The 25,247-nt window shown below is 36.7% G+C and overlaps 1 long non-coding RNA gene across 6 annotated transcripts in view; it reads right to left on the bottom strand.

Annotated features, from left to right (window-relative positions):
- LOC138693798 (uncharacterized) overlaps positions 1 to 24,691 on the bottom strand; it is a 123,418-nt gene extending 98,727 nt beyond the window's left edge. For 3 of the 6 annotated variants that reach the window (XR_011330464.1, XR_011330461.1, XR_011330463.1), the window contains exons 1-3: positions 24,480 to 24,680; positions 14,409 to 14,543; positions 9,034 to 9,251 (exon numbers count right to left, since the gene is read on the bottom strand). This is a non-coding gene — a long non-coding RNA (uncharacterized lncRNA). Of the gene's footprint in view, positions 1 to 9,033; positions 9,252 to 14,408; positions 14,544 to 24,479 lie in introns of all 6 variants that reach the window. The other 3 variants (XR_011330465.1, XR_011330462.1, XR_011330466.1) reach the window with 3 other exon arrangements.
- Positions 24,692 to 25,247: the final 556 nt, after the last annotated feature.

A 25,247-nucleotide genomic window follows, 5' to 3' on the forward strand; every position in this document is an offset into this window, starting at 1 on the left:
GCGATATGAACGATTTCTCTTTTTTTCGTATTCAGCTTACAACGATTTGAACGATTTCTCTCTTTTTCCTATTCATCGTACAGCGATTTCATCGATTTATCTTTTTTTCATATTCTAAGTACAGCGATTATAACGATTTCTCTTTTTAAGTGTTCATCGCACAGCGATTTCAAAGATTTGCCTTTTTTCGCATTTAGTGTAGCACGATTTCAACGATTTTTTTCGTATTCAGCGTACTGCGTTTTCAACGATTTTTTTTCGTATTCAGCGTACAGCGATTTCAACGATTTTTTTGCGTATTCTGCGTACAACTATTTCAACGATTTTGTTTCATATTCAGCGTACAGCCTATTTCAACGATTTCTCTTTTTTTTCTTATTTGGCGTACAGCGATTTCAACGATTTCTCTTTTTTTCATATTCAGCGTGCAGAGATTTAAAAGATTTTATTTTTTCCGTATTCAGCGTACAGCGATTACAACCTTTTCTCTTTTTTCGTATTCATCGTACAGCGATTTCAACAATTTGTTTTTTTTTTTCGCATTCAGTGTACAAATATTTCAACGATTTCTCTTTTTTCGTAATAGCGTAGAAGGATTTCGACGATTTCTCTTTTTTTCGTATTCAGCGTAAAGTGATTTCAAAGATTTCTCTATTTTTCGTATTGAAGGTACTGCGATTTGTCTTTGTTTCGTATTCAACGTACAGCGATTTCAACGATTTCTCTTTTTTTATGATCACCGCACAGTGATATCAACGATTTCTCTTTTTTTCTTATTCAACGTACAGCGATTTCAACGAATTCTCTTTCCTCATGTTCACCGCAAAGAGATTTCAACGATTTCTCTTTTTTTCGTATTCAACGTACAGCGATTTCAACGATTTCTCTTTTTTCATGTTCACCGCAAAGTGATTTGAACGAATTTTCTTTTTTTCCGTATTCAGCGTACAGCGATTTCAACGAATTCTCTTTTTTTCTTATTCAGCGTACAGAGATTTCAACGATTTCTCTTTTTTTCGTATTCAACGAACAGCGTTTTCAAAGACTTCCCTTTTTTCGTATTCTGCGTACAGCGATTTCAAAGATATTTTTTCGGTATTCAGCGCATATCTATTTCAACGATTTTCTTTCGTATTCAGCATACAGTGATTTGAACGATTTGTTTTTTTTTTTCGTATTCAGCTTACAACGATTTCAACGATTTCTCTCTTTTTCCTATTCATCGTAGAGCGAATTCATCGGATTCTCTTTTTTTCATATTCTACGTACAGCGATTATAACGATTTCTCTTTTTAAGTGTTCATCGCACAGCGATTTCAAAGATTAGTCTTTTTTTCGTATTTAGCGTAGCGCGATTTCAACGATTTCTCTTTTTTTCCTATTTGCGCTAGCGATTTCAACGATTTCCCTTTTTTTCGTATTCTACGCACAGTGATTTTAACGATTTCTCCTTTTTTCTTATTCAGAGTACAGCGATTTCAACAATTTCTCTTTTTTTCGTATTCAACGTACAGCGATTTCAACAATTTCTCTTTTTTTCGTATTCAACGTACAGCGATTTCAACGACTTCTCTTTTTCTTATTCAACGTACAGCGATTTCAACGATTTCCTTTATTTTGGGTTCAGCGCACAGCGATTTCTTTTTTTTTCGTATTCAGTGTACAGCGATTTCAAAGTTTTCTCTTTTTTTCGTATTCAACGTAGAGCGATTTCAGCGGTTTACCTTATTTCGTGTTTAGCGATTTGAACGGTTTCTATTTTTTCGTGTACGGCGTACAGAGATTTCAACAATTTCTCTTTTTTTCGTATTCAGGGTACAGCGATTTCTATTTTTTTCCTATTCAATGTAATGCGATTTGAACGATTTCCCTTTTTTTCTCATTCAACGTAGAGTGATTTCAACGATTTCTCTTTTTTTCGTATTCGCTATATAGCGATTTCAACGATTTCTCATTATTCGTATACAACGTACAGCCATTTCAACGATTTCTGTTTTTTAGTATTCAGTGTACAGCGATTTCAACGATTTCTCTTTTTTCTTAATCAACGTATAGCGATTCAACGATTTCTCTTTTTTCTTATTCAACTTATAGCGATTTCAACGTTTTCTCTTTTTTTCTTATTCAGCGTACAGCGATTTCAACGATTTTTCTTTTTTCATATTTAACGTACAGCGATTTCAACGATTTCTCTTTTTTTCGTATTCAACTTACAGCGATTTCAACGATTTGTCTATTTTTCGTATAAAACGTACAGCGATTTCAAAGATTTCTCTTTTTTCATGTTCACCGCACAGCGATAACAACGATTTCTTATTTTTTTCGTATTCAGCGTACAGCGATTTCAACGATTTTCTTTCATATTCAGCTTACAGCTATTTCAACGAATTCTCTTTTTTTCTTTTTTGGCGTACAGCGATTTCAACGATTTCTCTTTTTTTTTCATATTCAGCGTGCAGAGATTTCAAAGATTTCATTTTTTTCGTATTCAGCGTACAGCGATTTCAACCTTTTCTCTTTTTTCGTATTCAGCGTATAGCGATTTCAACGATTTGTCTATTTTTCGTATGTAGTGTACAAATATTTCAACGAAATCTCTATTTTTCGTATTAGCGTAGAGCGATTTCGACGATTTCTCTTTTTTTCTTATTCGACATAAAGCGATTTCAACGATTTCTCTATTTTTCGTATTCAAGGTACAGCGATTGCAACGATTTGTCTTTGTTTCGTATTCAACGTACAGTGATTTCAATGATTTCTCTTTCTTTATGATCACCGCGCAGTGATATCAACGATTTCTCTCTTTTTCTTATTCAACGTACAGCGATTTCAACGAATTCTCTTTCATGTTCACAGCAATGCGATTTCAAAACAGACTCAGTCCCGTGATGTGAAAAGGTATCGAGACTTACGCCATACAAAATGTAAGGAAGTACTTGAGACTGTTATGATGCACGTTTTCCACACAGTGAAACAACAGTAATTTCAGTTGATCTTCAGCAAGTGTTTCTAGTTCCAAACCTTACCCACAGCAACATGTTTTATAGCAGACAGCTCAATTGTTATGATTTAGGCTTACATGTTGCAGATCCTCATGATCGTGTTATGTGTATGTGGGATGAGAGCATTGCCTCTCGTGGGACTAATGAAGTTGCATCATGCTTATTGAAATTAATAAATGGAGGGTATTTGAACAAGAGAAAATTAGTCAATTAGTCTGATAATTGTGCAGGTCAAAACAAAAATCGCGTAATGACTTTCCTTATTATGTTTTTGGTACATCATGACAGAAACACGGACATTACAACGAAGTGGAGAGAAGCTAATAGAAGCATTTCAAATGTGGATATGGAGAAGGATGGAGCATGTGAAATGGACAGAGTAAGAAACGAAGCTGTGTTGGAAAGACTGCATGAAAAAAGAATGATGCTGAAACTGATCAGAGAGAGGAAAAGGAATTGGCTGGGTCATTGGTTGAGAAGAAGATATCAGATGATACACAACATTAAGATATATGAATCATATATGGAGACAAAGAGGAAGGCAGAAAATAGGAAAGACTGGAGAATGCTGGGCTTGCAGTGAAAGACCTGCCCTTGACCTGCGACCGTGATTTTGGTCTTACTGAGATGAGAAAGAGAGTCTGCAAGGCATGCATTCCAAGAGATTTGCATTATGTTGTGGAAACTGCTCGACATCTTCAATGTCATGGAGATTGAATCTGATGATTTCTTCGATCTGAAATATGCTGCAGATTCTGTCATTACGACCTCAAAATGTGAGATCTCAAAATTAAATATGATTCATGTAACCAAATAGTTACCAGGAAAGCTTCTTACCAAGCAAACTCACAGAAACCTAAAGTGGAAGGTGATGAACATTATGAGGACAGGAAAACTTCCTACTAAGATAAGAGACACTTTTCTGCATGTATTCCCACAACCTATGTTACCAGTTGCTAAAATAGCAGATCTGAAAAACATGATATCGTTTCTACCAGACTATGCAAAGGTTCTTTTTATGAAGAACTTTGCAGAAACTGAGTATTGGAACAGTAATCCTGAAACTATAGTCCCGTCGCTCTAATTTCCGGCAGCCAATCGCGTTGCAGGTCAGCTACATTTAAACGTGTGCATCTTGTAATTCACTGATGAAGATGCTATTCATTTCTTAAAGCTCGATAAATACTTAATATAATCGCCCGCCATTTTGGCTCTTTCGTTGGCGTTCGCAGAAAGCACACAAAGACATTATATGCCACTCAATTATTTGCTCAATTACAGTGCGTTTGATTTATTATCATAGGAGCTACGACATGATAATGTTTAACGGTGTGGCAAATAGATTCCTCGTATGGTAGCTCGGCAATGAAAGAACAAAAATGGCGAACGATACTACCTACCTAGACTTTATAGAGCTTTCACTTCCTAAGACGTAAGCAAAGAGGAGGAGTCACACCGGGAATAACAGCATCGCGACTATATAATAAGACTTTTTTTTTTAGTCTACAGATCTTATATTATCACGCCTTTGTGATGTACAGTTGTCAAAAAAAAAAAGTAGCCGCACTCGCGAACAGCGAATATTTTCAAAGGCCACTTCGGGTCGCGGTGATGTTACACGATGCATGTGCTTGTACAAGCAGTTCTGGAACTATGAAAGTGTTCCATATCTGCGCCTCGTAGACCAGCGGTAGAGTGCTTGTTTAATGATTCAAAGGTTATGGGTTTGGGCCTTCTTCAAGTTTTCATTTTATTTTTTAATCGTTCTTTAGCGATGTAAATGATATTCAAATTATCATTTATATCCAGTTATCGTTCTTTATGGATATCACGTTATTTATATTTTGTTATCGTTCTTTAGAGATATGAATAAAATTCAAGTCATCATTTGTATTCTGTTATCGTTTTATAACGATATGAATAATAATAATAATAATTATTATTATTATTGTATCTCCAATGGGGGTTAGCCCTATTTTACATATGTATGTTAGGGCTATAGTTTTATACACAAAAAAGATAAGCATAAAGAGAAATGGAAAAGAAAATTAAATTAGCTTACGCGATGTAAACAAAACATAAACAATCCGTAAATTAGGCATTGAGATTGCAAAACAAATATCAGTTATCAATTTGAAACATACAAAAACATTAACAACACACATACGTAATACTTCTATAACACAAATATGTAGCTTTCCGTACCATACATCATAAATTAATACACAATAGTCACACAAACACAATCAAACTATAATTAGACATTGTGACGACATCAAGCATCCCATAACTGACCCACATACATAACAAATCAAGCATCCGTTGCAACACACACACTTCAACACAGTAACCACACTTTTAAAAGTTACAAATTTGGCTCCAAGAAGAATAAATAGGACACTGTTACTAATTACTATTCTTCTACAATTTCTTAAATACATCTATAATAAATCTGTGAAATTCCGATATGAATAATATTCACGTTTTTTATATTGTTATCATTCTTTAACAATATAAATAATATTCAAGTTATCATTTGTATTGTTTTCTTTCATTAGCATTATAAAATAATATTTAAGTTATTTATATTGTTATTGTTCTTTCGCAATATAAATAATCTGTATTTTATGTAAGTAATTATTATAACACAAATAACCATCTTTCTTTGTAAAATAGGTTATTTTATTTAGATAATTAAATACGTATTATATAATATCTTATATTAATTAAACAAAGTGATATTTATCATTTATATTCTGTTATTGTTCTTTAGTGATACTGTATAAATAATATTCAAGTTATTAATATTGTAATCGTTCTTTAGCGATATAAATAACATAAATTTAATATTAAGTTTGGAAAAATCCAGTTGCATAATACTAGTAGGCCTATTAGTTTTTCTTTTTATATTATTACATTATACTATCTTGAACCACAATAAAATGAAAAGGAGTAACGAGGAATTGAACCTGAGACGTTGACATCTAAATTACGACGTTCGTCCGCTGAGCTACAAGGGCAAAAGTGTGGAAACATTTTCGGAAAAATTGGCCCAGTCACACTCTAAGATTTTCTGATGATTCGTAGAAGCTAGTCCAGGATGCAGGGGGCAAAGGCTAATTGAGATTTCCCGGTCTCTGATCGAGTCAAACATCCTGATAGAATTAATATTTAACCCTTGCCGTGACTTTCGGTGAAGTCTGTAGGGCCCAATTAGTCAAATCCACTCTCCTCATCTCCACGCTTGGGACCCCTGGAATTTAATAAGATGCGAAAGAGATAGTGGTGTGCGGAAAGCAACGGGATGTTACCGCATTTAGGCCTATCCTTCCCAAGAAAAACTGCAAACATGAACAAAGGAAGCTTTTAATAGAAGAAGAAGGATCTTCTGCGGACCTCTGGAAAAAGAACTAAGGAAGAGACCAGTGAAGTGCTTTGTGTGGAGTGTGGCATTGTATGGGGAAGGAACATGGACATTACGACGAAATGAATTGAAGCATTTGAAATGTGGATGTGGAGAAGAACGGTGCGTGTGAAGTGGACAGACAGAATAAGAAATAAAATTGTGTTTGAAAAAGTGAGTGAAGAAAGAATGATGCTGAAACTGATTAGAAACAGAAAAAGGAATTGGTTGGTTCTCTGGTTGAAAAGAATAATAGACGACATTAGGATATGTGGATCATATGCGGAGACTAAGAGGAAGGCAGAAAATAGGAAAGATTGGAGATTGCTAGGTTTGTAATGAAAGACCTGCCCATGGACAGAACACTTATGTATGTATGTTCAGAATGCCTGGAATATCGTGTCTAAGAACAGTTGCTATTTGCAAAGATTAGTCAATTCCATGCTCACTCGACTGCAAGATGATCGAGATAAGAGGAAGATAGACTAAATATTGAATTGTGGCTTTTTGTTTTGTTTTTTGAATGCTTAATTGTTTGAATGTTTTAAGGCCGACGGCAGTAAATTTGTTTTGTTTATGCCACGGAAGATATTTTTATTGAGAATAAAATCTTTTTTCTTTCCATTTGCAGCCACAATATCATAATGATAAAGTCATGGCATAATATATTAATGAACCTGATGTTAATTACTAAAATAATCGTAAAAGAGAAAGGAGCCATTATGTATAGTTTGTCTCTCTCAAAAAGAGAACAAAAAAGAACATAAAAAGCAAGAGGTTGTAGTCGAACGCAGGACCTCATGAATAAGAGCCTTAACGCTACCATTACACTATCGAATAACACACAGAATACTTCAATTATAACTGTAGATATCAGGCAATATGGTCCAACAACATGTAACATCACCTGTCTCCGAATTGTAGCGAAGATACCCGAAGGGAACTTTGTTTCATGAGAGCGGCCACTTTTTCTTTTGACAGCTGTACATGTTGTAATACCTTACTACAAAACATGGCATTTGGAACACTATGAGTGAGATGGACAAGGTACTTAGAATATTCTATAAGTTTCATTTTTTTATATTTTATACTACATTCCAATTATCAAGAAAGTGTGTTTAAGTCTTATACTAACATATATCCTGTACAAATATGTGTCTATTTTGAACACAAAACATTAAGTTCAGAAATTGAGAAGTTTTTATTGTCTCCTGTGAAATTTTCTGAATGGCACTTAGAACTTTTGCCATTTCCACTCTTCAAATAATAAAGAAGGCTTTTCTACATACCTCGATTTTTGTACTTCCAACCTGATGTAATACTTGAAAGATTTCACTCTATTAGGTTTCTTCTCATTTCTCGTCCCGTGTCGTTTTATATCACTGGCACATATACCTTGTAAGAACCAGTCTTGCTGATCCTTGCTAGCAATATTTAAAGGCATTCACCAATTTTTTAATCCCTCAGACCTATTTGCCATACGCAGCTCTCTAGGTTAGTTCTCAAGTGATTTTACATACACGTGTAAATATCATGCATGACTGCACAAAACCGGCATAGTTCGTAATCAATTTGATATATGAATAGGCCTATGTGGTTTTTTCAATTGTATTGCAGAGAGTATGTTTTTTACTGTCATAATGGTTATATTATGTTTAACCATTTCGAAAACTGAAATAAAGGAGTGAAGTAATGTAAATTCCATTCTACTAGAACATTTAAATACCACTTTAGCACTTAGTGCAAGGACTTTTAGGGCAGTATTCATAGACATTTTTAGCGTGGGCTTTCAGTGGATTATTAACGTTTTTTCATATTCATAAACCAGTGTTAGCGATAGGATATGATTTGAATTCTGTACTAGTAACCAGTGGATAGCTGGGGCTAGCTTAGTACGCTCGTAGCGCGTGCTACGAAATGTCTATGAATACCACCCTTAAAATACCTTGTCGGATTAAACCCTCTTTCTGGCATTTGCAGTCTTCACTATTCACTTTTTAGGAACATTCTTACCACTGTGGTTCATATGTTCTCCACCATGAATTCTGGCCTTTTCAACATTTCTTCTATATTCCGAAGAATGTTTTGTTCTTTTCTTGCTATAAACACCAGTGAACACACATGCAACTGCACGTGTATAGTACTGTACCCAGATAAAGAGCAGTTCTGCAGTAGTGCCAACTGTTTCCTGTTTATTGCAAAAACAACTGGAATCCTGCACTTCAGATGAATATTGATGCCTTTTGCTTCATAGTATTAACTGTCACTTCGGTTGTTTTTCTGCTCAGACTGATGTATCTATGTGTGACGTAGTCATTACAATGCTCCACTTATTTTCAACCAAAATGTGACTTAGAGTGTTTTTATAATCAGTATTTACTTGATTACACCACAGTTCACTGTTCCTGATCACTTACCTATGTGCGGAACTTTCTCAATATGTTACAGTCAACTATTCCTGACTACTTATCTCTGTGGAAAGCTTTGATGTACTGTACTGCAATCAACGGCTCCTGATAACTGAACTTTGTGTAGAATTCATCTGTATTACAATCCACTGTTCTAGGTCACTTATCTGTGCACGTAATTTTCTCTTTGTGCTACTATTTACTGCTTTCCATGACTTACCTGTGTATAGAACTTCCTTGCTGTGTTACAGCCCAACAGCTTGGACTCCACTGCACTTCTCACTTTATCAATAACGGAATCTTCGTGTAGAAAGTGCACTTCATGTTTGGCTGGGTGGACATTCACATCCACATTCCTAGGGTCCAACTACAGACTCATGTATATGAATGGTTGACGTTCTTGTGGGATGTACATCTGCTCAAAGGACTTCTTCAATGCTGCCAACATGTTATAAACGTCAATTTGTTACAATTCGTACATTTGTTTACTGATGCTGCAGCAATAGAGAAAACAAATAGGAGTTCAATCTTGGCTAAAGGCAACAGATTTTTAGGTGGCAAAAATTTTAAATGTGACTATCATGTGATGAAGAAATAAAGCAGTTGACCCACGTAATATATTTACTTTATGTACAAAAAAAAGCTATTTACTGTATGTAAAAAAAAAAAAAACAAGTTTTTCGTTCATAAATTAAAATGAATAAAGGCAACATTTTCATCTCTATTACTCTGTTCTCAACTTAAAAACAAAATGTCTTTACGTACTGTATGATAACAATTCTGGAGAAAGAGACCACAAATTACAAAATCACTGTTAAGTACTCAGCACAAAAATAAGCCACCAACCAATTTCGCATGGACTTGGTAAAATTTAAATCTGAAAATTCCTGAATGGAAAATTAATGCTGTACTTTTCATAAATACTACAATTTAAGTGTAAATCCAAATTTAATTCACTTACAATGGGAGAAGAGGTTAGAATTAGGCACCTGGGTATTCACTGTGTCCTGGAACTTGACATTTCCATTTCAGAACTACATAAGGTTCCATCTTCAGAGCAGACAGGTAGTCAACTACTCTGTTTGGACTCTTTATGTCCGACAAATCTGGAACACTGAGCCAAAGTCTAAAGACGAATATGGGAGAGGAGATTGCTTTTAACTTCTCTAAACACTACAGTCCATAAAAGCTTATTTCTGTTCTATTTTGCAGCCCCATGAGACAGCTGCAGTCTCAATAAAGATGCAAACCACAGGGACAACTTTAGTGCAGCAAGGAACTTGCTTGGCGAGGAGTAGAGTAGATGCAAAGAAGAGCTGCACAAACTATCAGCAACGTTCATGTGCACTCGGCTTGGCTTGATGACATTTCGAGTGAGATTTATTACAGCGCATGTAACGTAACGTGAACCTTGTTGCAGAGTAACTAATAACACAATGTATTTGAAAAAAACCTACCCTCCCTCTCTCTCTCTCTCTCTCTCTCTCTCTCGCCATGCAATATTGATGTAAATCAGAATGTGTAGTATTACAAACTGTAATGGAACATGTTTAATAAAGTTCCTTACAAAAAAAATTCTCTCTCTCTCTCTCCCTCTCTCTCTCCTGCTGTTCTGTGGTTTCTAGTTAGAAATTACATTAATTATATGTCACAATAGAGGCTCCTTTAGTGCTAAACTGGCGTTAATTACATAGAATTAGAGCCTCATGTTGAAGTACAAAATCTATACCAAAGAAAAGAATGAAATCATATGACAGAATTCCAGCACAGCCACAAGGTTGACTTAGTCATCTATCAAATAGAGTACCGGGTCTTTCCTGGGGATAAAACGCGATCATAACTATATAAAACACAGAATATTTAATGCTCACGTTGGCTTCTACCCACTCTGCACAATACGAACAGCTCAAGACCATGCTTTCAAATGCGCCCTGTAATTGGCATTAGGTGGTTCATAGAAGCCTGAGGAGTGAATATCGTTCTCTGTGCAAGCTCTTCTTGCAGCTACTCATTTTCTTGGATTAGGGTACTTTTGCATGCCCTGACACTTCCTTCCTAATGAAGCACAGTATTCCTATCAACACTGCCCTCAATCAGAGTTGAATCCATGAATCTGAGATAACTTAAACACTAAATTAGAAAAATCAGTTATTTACCAGACTATTTTTTGCAACAACAAAAAAAACTGTACTAAACTGAAAAGTAATGAAATCACTATTATCATAATTTGATAGCCAAAAAAAGAGAGTAGCAATATGACAATGAGACGACTTCATCATGTCTTAGTAATCGAATACTTAATGTTTAAAATGAAATCTGAATTAACAAAACTGATTACATGAACATGTTTTATCAATTACTATGTGCCATACCACCTGAGCTGCTAAGACATGAGTAAAAAGTCTCTACTTCAGAACGCTTATTTCAAATACATTATTTGGTTCTAGTTATATTCATGCAGTTAAATTCAGCTATAATGGCTGGGGGATCATCATTCTCCCGTCACACCTGTACCGGTTGGACTATTCACCTTTACTGTGGCATGTGGGCAAGAGGCCAGCAGTCCAGCTGATTGACCATAAGCCTTGGCCCTCCATGGGTTGTTGCATCACAGATTTATTTTATATATATATAGTAAAAATAATGCAACCAGAGGAGATGTATTAGTTGGCATAGACTAATTTTCTGAGTTTGTATTTGGAGGAAGCTGGACATATGAGACTTGAATTAACTTATAATAATTAACAGGAAAACTCTGTTGACAGCTGTACTATTTGGTGAGCTGTAAATCTATAGGCAACAGTATTTTTTGGAGGGGAGGGGGGGAAGTGTACACAAGATATTTGAATGGCCTGAACTCAATTAGGTATCCCAAATGTACAGTCATTTCTTGTCATTGTTGTGTGACTCCATTAAACTTCAACATATGTATATTATTTATACTTTCAACTGCCTATTGCACAATATGCTCGGTCTTTGTGGCAGCCTGTTAATACAGGGAGCTGTTATCGCTTAGATAAATGAATAAATATATTACTGCCAACACTCTCTCTCTACTTAGATTGTTCTTGTAAAATTATCTCAAAGAGCAATGGTGAACACTGATAAAAGAAATCGAATATATAAAACAAAACAGAGATTCAGAACAAGTGAACTCCTATAAAAATTTGAGAATATTTCACTTCTGGTTGTTTTAATGCACACAAACAATAAAGTTAACGTTATCACAACACAAGAGATATATTCAACAATTAAAATCAAGCATATTTCAAGTCATTATGTTTCATGGAAGTAAAAAGACATCATTTATTATTGCTATGCTGTTTGAATGATTTTAATACACCCAACATTTGTATCATGTCACAGAATGTGTGAGTACAGTTTATGTGAGGGGTATAAAAAAACTGTGACTTAGGAAGGTTCAGTTATGTAAATCAAGAGTATAGGCTATATTCAGGGAGGTCGTGCAGTAAGTGTTAGTGAATGTTAATACGCGACAGTTTGTGCTAAATACGACTAAGAAACCTTATTCCATCAAAAACAAGAACACCAAGGCAATGCCATACTGTAAATCACTAACTGTGCGCAGCCAAAGGGCTGTAAGAAAGGAAGAGCTTACAAATGGTAGTGGATTTAACATTCTGCAGACGAAGAGCATATTGATCAACTATGTCAGACATAAGCGCCCAGCAGTCCCCACCAATTAAGGAGAAGATACAAAAGCAAGACGTCTGCCCTGTATGTAAACTAAAAATTGATGTTACCAGAAACAGCAGCAGAATGCAACAGATTAGCCTGGCATAACGAGCCAAACAGAGTAGGCGACCCCTCTGGTCTTACTTATTTGCTCTGACCTGTATGTAGTTCCAAAATGTGAAGTTTCAGGATACGGTGGAATATATCCAAAAGCTTAATTTTGAGGCACAAAATTGTTTCGAAGCAGGTGTGTAGGGAAGTGAGTGATGTACGAATGTGCACAGTACAGTCTTACAGTGGAGTGTTTAATAAGTGAGTACCAGAAACATTTATGCAGAAAGTGACCTTATCAAGATGATTCACTAATGGAGTAAGTAACAGAAAACTGATTTAATGTGAGTGTTGTTAAACAGAATCCCTGTATTGTGGGTCCCTATCACCACTGCATGGCGTGTCTTCAGGTTGCGGATAGAGGAGATGGCCTCCAGATATGGAGGGTAGCTGTGAATATATTGAATAAGCAGTCATAGACAGCTGATGAAGGGTGGTCCTCCAGCTTGGGAGTCAGCTAACAACCCATCACCATAAAAAACAGCTTGTTACGAAACCCCAAAATAACCTTGGACTCTCACTTTGAGAGAGGAACAGAGGTTAAAGGTGCTTGAGAATAAGGTGCTTAGGAAAATATTTGGAGCAAAGAGGGATGAATTTACAGGAGAATGGAGAAAGTTACACAACGCACAACTGCATGCATTTTATTCTTCACCTGGCATAATTAGGAATATTAAATCCAGACGTTTGAGATGGGCAGAGCATGTAGCATGTATGGGTGAATCCAGAAATGCATATACAATGTTAGCTGGGAGGCCGGAGAGAAAAAGACCTTTGTGGAGGACGAGACATTGACGAGAGGATAATATTAAAATGAATTTGAGGGAGGTTAATATGATTGTGGAGACTGAATTAATCTTGCTCAGAATAGGGACCGATAGTGGGCTTATGTGAGAGCAGCAATGAACCTCCGGGTTCCTTAACCTTTAAGAGCCGAGCTACCATTATAGTGGTATAGCTAGTATTATGATCATGACATGATATAATATGTTATAAATTGTATATGATATATAAAATACGTTGATATTCTTTAATTTTATATAACATTAAGGTCATTGCATTTGATTACAATAATTTAAAATCTCCCTCCCCCTTAAAAAAGGAGCAAAATCATTTCAACTGCAGTCAACTGAAACTCCATGCGTACCATTACAATGATTGTTTTACATGGGGCCTCCCCATCCTTTACCACAGGCTCAATTGACTGCAGTGACCAAGACGCAAACCTGCGATCTTAGGCACGATATGCTGGCCGGACATAGCTTGTGCACCTTAAACCGTTCAGCTAACGAACCCAACACGAATTTACCTGATTATTCAGCTATACGAACTCCTGTTTAAGAGTTAGAAATTTGCATGCAATAGTGGTATAGGTCTTGCGGCTTCTAAACGTTAAAAGCCATTTATAAGTAAGTTGTTAAACAGAATATTTTGTACTTATTGCAGTTTGTGGGATGTCATTTTGTGTTTCAATTATGTGACAAAATATTTCATTTTAACTTCATATCTGAATAATACGAAAACATGTTCAAAACAACAAAAAAATTAGGACCAAGGCACTTACGCCTTGAAGTGGTTTCACTGTACTAAAACTTTCAGACTGTTTAATTCCTTTCTCTTTTATATAAATCAGGTAACAATAATGCGTCCTTGAGCTGTGGTAATTATGCACTTGTGAATAATATGATCTATCCTCTTCTATATCGAAAACTATGAGAAAAAAATTACACAAGTATGTCACGCCATTAACAAATAATATGTGACATTATCATGATTCATATAAGTTACCTGTACGCACGCTGACCATCTGCTGTCTTGATCAGATGAGCAATATGGCTAATGCTCTCCTCTGAAACTGTATGTTGCTATTGTACACAAATCTTCAAACTTCTGAAGTTTGCTTGCCCGACTTCACTATTCAAACTGGAATGAAAAGTTCTCATTATGCATAATATAAACCTATCAGTGAATGCTGCTAATTATGAAAAATTATGTAACTCCAGAAAGTTTTATTCAGTATCAGTATGTATAGCTAAGAATTATACAGCTTGTACAGTAGAACCCTGATTATCTGTCACCCTATTAACCGATTGGTGGATTATCCGACTGTTTTTGTTTTACTTTTATTTCAGAACTAATTTACATGAAATACTGTTTTGTACATTATAGGCCTATTAGTACAGCCCTGGCATAAGACGGGAAGTTAAAGGGTCAAAGACACCCACACCCATGTCCTTTTCGCTTACACCGCCTTATAAACAAATGCAGAGTAAGGCTCTTTGCATCAGTGGTGGATTTTAGACGACCAGCGAGGGCCGTAAGTTCGTAAAAGCCTGATACAATCCGTCACTGACTTCCTCTCCACTCATACCATAGCGAAACAAAACTGTCTAAGCCAGGGAAGGTGGAGTTAAAGGGTGATCTGCAGTGACTCAATCGAGTTAATAACGCTCAAGTCTGTATTGGTACGTATTTTTTAAAGAGAGCATTATTACAATCCTTTATCATTACACACTACGGTCTACTGTTCGAATTTCCGTACTATATAACTTTTATTTTCTTGTAATTGTTTATTTTACGATGGTTTATCAACTTTTAAGGTTATTAGCGTCAAAATGAGATGAAGGTGATAATGCCAGTGAAATGACTCCAGCGCCAAAAGCTACCCAGCATTTGCTCTTAATGGGTTGAGGGAAAACTCTGGAATAAACCTCAACCAGGATTTGAATTCGGGCTCGCTCGTTTCACAGTCATGCATGCTAACCATTAGTCCACTGCAGTGGACTTACTGTATAATTTCTATATAAAATGTCTTCCAAGGGTGTCAAGAGAAAACGTATCGAAAAACGTGCAAGTAATTTAATGGTTTGGGAAAGGGAAACTATGACTCATATCGCATCAGAATACGAGATTGGAGTTATAACTGCGATATTTAATAAAAAAAAAACAAGTATAGAGTTTATAAAGTATGTAAATCTACAAATGAGACCTCCATTATTCCTATTTTTCTGCAGACAGCCATTATAAAGAGTTTTCTTGTCCCTTAAAAACCCGTTGTTGACAACCAGAATAAAATTAGTGAACTGTCCACTATTTAGCATCTTAAACACATCACCACAGAGAAAATTACGAAATATTTATGGTACGGATTATCCGATTTTTCGATTAACCGTTCAGCCCATCCCTTTCATTACCACGGATAATAGAGTTTCTACTGTATAGGGATGGTCGAAATTGAACAGCATTTTAGTTTACACTTAAAATTAAGGCTGCAAGGAAAAAAAAAAGTTAAATTAAGGATGCAAGGGAAAAAAAATGTTAATCTTGTGAACCAGTAATCATGATGTTTAAAGATTCTCATTGAATCAAAATGCTACAAATATTATGTATTCCAATAAGAATTGTGACTTGGTATCCAAATATCCAACATGTAACTGCACCTGAGGACATTTTAGCTAGTCAGTGATGTATGCAATGGAGGGGAAAGGAACTGGTCACCCTACCCCATTATCTCCTGGCTTACTTGCCTCATAAGTAGTGCCTTCTTGGTATCACTTGTGAGGTTCAGACCTTCTTCGGACAGTTGACTAAACAACAAGAGTCCAAAAACATACATTTTCAGGAGAAACAAGAAACTATCTGGCAGGAGTGTTGTTGACACTTCAAGGTCTTGTTAAAATTCATCAAGCCACTTCTTAAGGTGTTATAAAAACTTGAAAACTGAAGTACATATTTTACAATGTAAATTGTCTCATAGAAATACATGTGTAAATATAAGTAACTGTGGACAATGGTTGTTTTAAGAAAAAATACTCTGTTGTGGCTGGTGTGCTTCCCCTTTAATCTTCTTTTTCTTTATTCCTGTTTCTTCTCCTTTCCTTGCTTACATTTCTTCCATGGGATTACTTCTGCACCTAAAGATGACGAGTCAAAAAAATGACTTTCATACTCCATCGGCAAGTCTATCATGCTTTCAAAAAGGAGTGTGTTATATGGCAGTAAAAATTTGTAATAGCCTCCCTATGGATATAAAAATGAAACTGAAAACATAAGATTATTTAGAGCCAAATTAAAGAGGTATCTAATTTCTCACGCCTTCTATTCTGTAGGTGAATTCATGACATTCAACAATGCTTCATGAAATTGATACTAAAACTTTGTGTTGTACTAGTAGACTATATTGTAAACCTCCACTAGACTGTAACTATAAATTAAGACTTTATAGTAGTGTTAAGCTTTTTGACTTGTTTCATATTCTAGCTGCGAAGCAATGTACGAATGCATGGAATGTTGATAAATACAATACAATTCATATTTGTTTTCAGTTTTCTACTTGTAATTTAGAACCATTTAACTGGTAATAGATAGACAACTAAAATGTACCAGGGTCACTCCAAAAAGTAATGCACAACATTTTTTAAATTTATGTTTTATTCTACACCTTCGCAATTTATGGAGGTCATAGATACAACCTTCCCACTTGTAGATATTCATATTTGATTTAAGTCGTTCCCGTGAGTGGCGCCATGATAGCACTCCTTCAAGATGGCTGCTGTACTTGACATTCGTCAGAAGCAACGTGCTGTTATCGAGTTGCTGTGCTGTAAAAACGAGACAGTGGGAAACATTCACAAGAGGTTGAGAAAGGTACATGGAGATGCAGCTGTCGATCGCAGTACGCTTAGTCAGTGGTCAAGCAGATTATCTGGTGAAAGAGGACACGCCAATATTCAGAATACTCCTCGCAGCGGCAAACCCTTCACTGCACGAAGTCCTGACAATGTTCAGCTCTTTAACAACATGGTTGTGGCTGACAAACGCGTCACAGTGAAAGAATTGTCAAACCAAGATGGAACAGGAGAAGCAATTGTGTCCAGAATATTGAAAGGTTTGTGCCAGGTGGGTTCCGAGGATGTTGACAGAAGCCCACAAAGAAACCCGAAAAACAGTGTGCAGCGAACTTTTGGACCAGTACGAGAATGGTGGAGATGATTTTCTTGCAAGAATTGTGACAGGAGATCAAATATGGCTCCACGATTTTGACCGGAGATAAAGAGGCAGACAATGGAGTGGATCATACCAATTCACCAAAGAAAAAATAATCCAAAACTGCGCCTTTGGCAGAAAATGTTATGGCTACTGTGTTTTTTCGATTCAGAACTCTTGCTTGTGGACTTCATCCCACACGGAATCACCATTAATTCTGACACGTATGTGGCAACTCTCAAGAAACTTCAAGCTCAACTGAGTCGTGTTCGACCACATCGGAGCAGGATGTTCTGCTATTTCACAACAACGCACGGCCACATGTCAGTCACAAGACCACAGACCAGATAAGAAAACTTTGATGGACAACATTGAAACAACCACCTTACAGTTCTGATCTGGCACCATGCGATTGCCATCTCTTTGGTAAACTGAAGGAACGAGATTTGAAGATGACGACTCCCTCGTGCACGCTACTAAAAAGTGTTGGTCCAGACTTTTATTGTGTAGATATACAGGCCTTTGTTCTAATGTGGAGTAAGGCAGTTGAAAGGGACAGGGATTATGTGGAAAAGTGACATTTTGTTCATAAAGGATGTAACTACATTCTGTGAAAATAGCAAAGCTGTAGGATAAAAATTTAATTTTTAAATATTGTGCATTACTTTTGGAGTGACCCTTGAATAATAGCTTTAAATTACTTTAAATGTTATAATTACTTATTTTATATAGTTAAGGAATAATACAGAAACCCTATCTTCCTGCTCTTTTCCATGGGGCAAGATCAGCAGCTTACTGCCGAAGTTGCCCCAATTGGCAAGAAAAAAATTATTAATCAGTACCCTTACTAGGGGCCTGGAACCAGCTTTCCAAGTGCATAGTCTGATACAGATTTAGTCGTTCTAATTAATGATGCCACTCACTAATATCGTCAATGTTATCATTACGGTTCTTTAAGACATTCAATATCGTAATTATAATAAGCCATGAGTTAAAAAATTATATTTACCTGTCAGAACTGCAAATATCTCTCCATACCACACAAGCATTATTCACAGCAAGCGACCATGTTTTCTCAATACCCTACCCTCTAAACAAGCCCCTATTTGCTCAGGTCTTCGAAACAAATGCCATGACGAAGTTGCCCCTAATGCCGAACTTGCCCCGACCTCCCCTAGTAAAGTTTACTACACAAACACTTTACCAACTAACTAAGGGTAAATAAACAAATAGTAAACATAATTCTTAGGGAGCATAAGTTATTTACATTAAGTTTAAGCTTCCTTATGTAAAGTTATTTTTTATTAATTTGTCCTACAGAATAATATCTGTAATATTGACAATTAAAATTATAGCCAGCAGTGCATATTTCTGTACAGATTACTGTGCACTTAACTGCGGAATCCCGGCCAAACAAGCCACTCAATTGAGTGTGCTCCTAATATAATGGCAGTTGACATTGGACATATATATCAACATATAATGTAAGCCTAACTTGGAGTCAGGCCAAAAGGGAAACATTCAAGGAGGAAGGTTCGGTCTGGTGCTGTGGATTGAATTCGGCGTAGCTCAGTGGTCAGAGCGCTTAGTACGTAGAACCAAAGACCCGGGTTCGATCCCTGGTGCCGGAGCGAATTTTTCTCCTCAATATTAATTCCTTATGTAAGTTGCTTTCAAATTGGTTTTAATAAGTTATTACAGAAATAGTTACAAAATACACTAAGTTACTCATGTGACAATATTCTTATAAATCAATCCGCCTTGACCTTGTAATACTTCTCTAAAGAATGAATTTCACTTAACAAATGTTTATTTTGAACAATCATGTCATGAAAAGCAACACAGTCCTCATTGAAGAATGATTTTACAACAAGCATTGATTTTATTGTTTTTACAGACAATTTATTTTTCTCATCAGTCCATAGAGCATTCATGCAGGAAAATAATCTTTCGACATACGCATTCATTCCAGGGATACACATAATGAACTCCACTACTCTCTTCAAATTTGAGAGTTCTCCTTCAGTACTTTTAAAAAACATTTGGTGTTGCCATCACTCGCCTTGAGAAATTAATAACTCACAATAATATTGTTTCATAATAGTCCAACTATAGTCATCTGCAATGATGAAGTGTGATCTTTGTAATTTGTAATATAGAATAAACATTGGAACTTTTCCATTTTTTCTCAGTTTAGAACTCTAAAATACGAGACAGAAAGCTGTCCCGAAGACTTTTCTCGGGAAACTGGACGCATTAGCGAAAAACGAGATGATCCCGTATTTTACGGGACGTCTGAGAACCCTATATCTGTTGGCATTTCAATGCAAGGGACATATTTACATCAATCCTTTCCACATGCTTTCCCAACAGTTATTAACGTTTCCACTTCATTATCACTATAATTATATTATCAAAATCGCATTTCTCCTCTTTGAGCTGGTATGGTTGGATACTTTTTTTTTAGTGGGTTATTTTACGACGCTTTTTCAAGTGCTGAGGTTACCTAGCATCTGAATGATGTCAGCAAAATAAGTCCAGGGTCCAGCGCCGAAAGTTATCCAGCATTTGCACTTGATAGGTTGAGGGAAAACTCGGGGAAAAACCTCAATCAGGTAACTTGTCCCAACCAGGATTTGAACCCAGGCCCGTTCGTTTCAGGGTCAGGCATGCTGTTACTCCACAGAGGTGGATGGTTGGATCCCTGAAGCCATAGCACACTATAATTTATCTCAAAATGAATGCGATTTGTATATCTGCATAGAAACAGGCATATGTATGCAATGTTGTCACCGGCAGCTGAGCCAAATGATGTCATCAGGTACTCGCTTTTCTCCATCTTTCCTCGGGTGTTTTTGAAGGTACAGATGCCATGTTTGAATTAAACTGATTGTAATTCCTTCCTATGTTAAACTATATGGTGAAAATAGTGCTGACGCTGAGGTAGTTCCGGTGATTTCGGAAGTGAAATTCTTTTAATTTATAAGGGATTTTGGTAATTCAGTATAAAACGTTGGTCAATATGGCGGACATCATCTAGAATCTGTGACAGGTTAGGTTTGGTTTGTTCAGGTTTTTTATATGCCTATCAAAAAATGTATATGCAAGGCAGTAGCGGCCCGCAGTTACAAAGGCTGGCAGCTCTGCATGAAAAATAGTGTATTTAGCAAACGCATGCTGTTTATTGCATCTAAATCGGATAACGCGTGTAATTACAGCGCCTTCTTGAAGTTGACTGTACACCCGAAATTGTACTCTGACAATCCATGCGGCCTACCCACCCCGTGTGCTACACCTTCTCTCACCTAGCACAACTAGTTACTTAGTGGAGATATGCCCCACATGTTAATACCTGAATGAACAACCATCAGGAACTTTTTATCTTCGAACACTTTTAACTCCTACCTAATTTCGTTACGCCAACTTTTCTAGCCTACACCCGTACCGGTTGACGGAATTATAAGACAGAGAGCTGGGAGTTCCTATAGATTTGCAATAAAGTATCGTAACTTGACCAGTTTGTGAACATGTTTGTTCCATTATTAAATTTAATTCTCTGGCATAACAGTGCAAGAAATGAGCTGTGAGGCACAATACAAATTCTCCATGTTTCCAACTCATTACGTTAGCCCGCCATTAACCAGCACAATTAATTCATGTGGTTCAATTATGACTGAATTTCCGTTAAGCCTATGTTCCAGTAAGATAGTTTGCACCAAACTTTCAGCATCATGTTTTGGTGGCAGTGAAGAGAAATTTCCAATAATTTTATTGCTATCCAGCAATTAATTTTGAATTGTTTTCGTAGTTCCTTTCAATTGTGGCCAGCCCTATAAATGATCTTTGAAAGTTTAATCTAAATGTGGAGTGAAATCAGTCAAACCCTGAAATATATCGCGGTTTATTGAATCTTCTGATTCGGCAAGTCCTCGCATCACTAATTCAAATGCGACACAGAATTAATTATTTCAGATAGACAATAACTTACCTATTTTTAGAAACATTTTCATCTTGTTTCTAAATGTTAATACAATATGGAGAATCAAGCTGTGTTACAATATTTTAATATCGCTAGCAGTGACAAATCTGTTTGACTTGAATTGAGTTCTCGAATTTTCATGCTTTTCTAGTTTTTTAAGTGAAATTAATTAAATCCTTCACTCCGGTATTTGTCCATGTATTTTCTCCTCTAACTAGAATACACTGGTGGGGGAGAAAGCATTTTCATGAGCACAGCAAAAAACCAATCGTTTCCATTACACATGTCGGTATTAGAATGACTAGTAGGCTACATGATTTCCTCGACTTTTTCCAGAAATTTCAATATTTAAATTTGGTGTAGGACGTCCTAATTTAAGTTAAAGTGCAATTTCTCTTTTAATTTCGGAAAGGGTTTGTCGATTAGGTTTTCATTTCATTCATTTTTAATATAAAATATTTCCTTAGACACACTGACTAATCACATCACACCACACACTGGCTATAACACACTGGAACTGTAATGATAGGCTATACAGTAGTCCAGAAGCCTGTGTGTTCTAACGCAGGTCATAAAGATATGAGGGGTTGGCAGTTCTTTTGTGTATTCGAAGAGAGCTGCTTCGGTTGCAGCTCTAATGCAGTCTTATGGAACGGTGAAGAAAACCAGTTTTCTGCTGCCAACTGCCCTATGTTGAGCTTCAGGAACTGCCAATCACAAACCCGAAAAGTACACTACAGATAAAATTCTCGAGCAGTTCAAGGCTCCTACAGACAGTAAAATCTCGAATCAAAGGAGAATAAATTGGAAATATAAATGAAACAATGAACTAGATTACATAAAAGCACGTTTTACATTTTTAATTTTACAGGTCCATTTAAATGGCGATTCTGCAGCTTTGCAATTCTTATTGTAGAACTACCCCTGATGCAAGGCATACCAAAAACCTCAACAAACCATACCTAACCTGTCACTGATGTCCATCAGATTGACCAACGTTTTCTACAAATTACCAGGATTTTTTAAGTGAAACTAGGACTGAGGTAGTTCAAGTGATTTCAGAAGTGAAAATCGTTTAATTTAAAAAGGATTTCTTATGATGATGCAGTTGAACGTATATGCAAGGCATAACAAAAGCTTAAACTAACCAAGCCTAACCTGTCATAGATTCGTATATACAAGGTGTATAAGCGCAGTGTGAAGGAAATTACCTCAGAGGTAGTTTAGCCATTTTTTTGTGGAAATGCAATTGATTCTATATGCAAAGCATAACAAAAGCCTAAATTAATCAAACCTAACCTGTCACAAATTCATATATGCAAGGTGTGTAAGCACACAGCGAATTAGCTCAGTGCTATGTAAAGATTAACTTTTGGTCCTACACAATTGATCTGTTATGGTTACAATGGTTATTAAAGGAGAAAAATTCGCTCCGGCACCGAGGATCGAACCAGGGTCCTTGGTTCTACGTACCAAGTGCTTTAACCACTAAGCTACGCAAGTTCAATCCACAGCACCGGAAAAAACACTAGAGAAGGGTGATTCGATCTGGTGCTGTGGATTGAACTTCGGTGTAGCTTAGTGGTCAGAGCGTTTGGTACGTAAAACCAAGGATCCTCGTCCGATCCTCGGCGCCGGAGCGAATTTTTCTCCTTTAATAACCATTGTTACCTCAGCGCTAGTTTACCTAACTATATGATAAACTAAATATAGGCCCTAATATTTTTTGTGTTGTGATTCCCTTTAACAGTAGAAAAAAATGAAATTGAAATGATATAGCTACATGTAAGGGGAGAGATGTAACTTCTGCTCCCCATCTGGCACTGTTTATGCTAGACAGTAGGCCTCTTGGCCACACTTGTGGATAACGGTTAGCGCATCTGACCGCAAAACCAGGTGGTCAGGGCAAGTTATCTGGTCGACGTTTTTTCTCCTCAATCCAAGAGGAGGAAATCGCATCCTTAGAATAATACTGCCGTTAACTCTCAAAAACTGAATTTTCAGTTACAGGTAGTTTTTTAATCTTTGTTTGATCCTCTATCAAACAATAGAACTGTGGTATCTCTAAGTTCAAGCGCAAAGTCTGCAGGGCCCATAGGTAGGCTAATAATACAATGGTAATTCGGAGTTTTCGTACGACTTGGATACGTTTATCTTGCATTTACTCAAACCTAACGGGCGCGCTTCCGAACAGGGCAATGGCATTTTCCCTAAGGTTAGAGCTCAGTTTAGGTGTGTGTGTGTGTGTGTGTGTATTAATCGAAAATTAGGGGCTAGAAAATATTCAAAATAGGACACATGTTTATATGGCATTTTTTTTCGATTAGGCTAATACACACACCTAAACTGGACTTTAACCTTAGGGGAAATGCCGCTGCCCCTGTTCGGAAGCGCGCCCCTCATTTCATCGGCATTATCACCTTCATTTCATTCAGACGCTAAATAACCTGAGGGCTTCCCAACCTGAGATATAGATACAGCGTCGTAAAGTAACCCACTAGTAGGCCTCTTACTGAAATTCAAAAGTATAATGTAGTAGCAAGGATATACTTTAGTGCAACCTTTGCTAAATTATATACATTGTGAAATTATAATATCCTCAAAACAACAGTCCACACTTGTAGAGTAATGGTCAGCACGTCTGACTGCGAAACCAGGTGGCCCGGGTTCCAATCCCGGTCGGGGCAAGTTACCTGGTTGAGGTCTTTTTCCGGGGTTTTCCCTCAACCCAATACCAGCATATGCTGGGTAACTTTCGGTGCTGGACCTCGGACTCACTTCACCGGCATTATCACCTTCATATCATTCAGACGCTAAATAACCTAGATGTTGAAAAAGCGTCGTAAAATAACTTAAAACAACATAACCTGTGAAGTTAAAGAAAAAAAACCTGCCTGTTTTCTATTTCCTTCAATCCATTAGCGGGGCGCTGTATAACTTCTCCTGCTGCTATCCGATTAACAACGGTTTCGTCTAATTTCCGAATTACTGCCGGTCGATTCGTTGTATAAAATTAAACTCATTTATTTCCGTTTATTTCATTCATATTGTAATTTGCTAGAGATGGGTAAAAAATAACACAACAGTTATTTTGGAACTGTTCCGGTCTCGGAACTGTTGCAAAAATGAACAGTAGGTCGGAACCTCCTGTTCCGAAATAACAGTGTTCCGACTCCGAGCTGCTCACTTGCCCAGCTGTTGCGGGCTCGCAGTACCGCGTTGCACAAGGTATGTTCCGACTCCGAGATAACAGTCGGAACGTCGGAGCTTGTTCCGATGAACCAACGACAGCAGCAGTTCCACTGTTCTCGTTGTTCTTTATGTTGTACTTGGAACTTCGTTGGATGAAGTTGGTATTTGAAACTCTCACGTGGTTGGAGGGGGGCGCATGGAAATTGAAATCCTTGCGGTGGCGCGAACTTTTAATATCAACATTTGTTAAGACTGGCCAATCATCTGTAATGTTATAGTAAGTATTTAATAATCTGTAATATTCATTCCCGCTTTATGGTTTATTTCACCATTAGTTGACTAATTCTGTTTTATAAACATTCTACAAAGTCATAAAGTACGCATACTATTATTAATTCATTGATCAGCTGATTCTATACAAAGGTTAAAGTCGTAAATGGTAATGAGTGGTTTAGTTACAATGTATGTCG

Source organism: Periplaneta americana, unplaced genomic scaffold (genome assembly GCF_040183065.1).
Source record: "Periplaneta americana isolate PAMFEO1 unplaced genomic scaffold, P.americana_PAMFEO1_priV1 scaffold_21, whole genome shotgun sequence".
NCBI lineage: Eukaryota > Metazoa > Arthropoda > Insecta > Blattodea > Blattidae > Periplaneta > Periplaneta americana.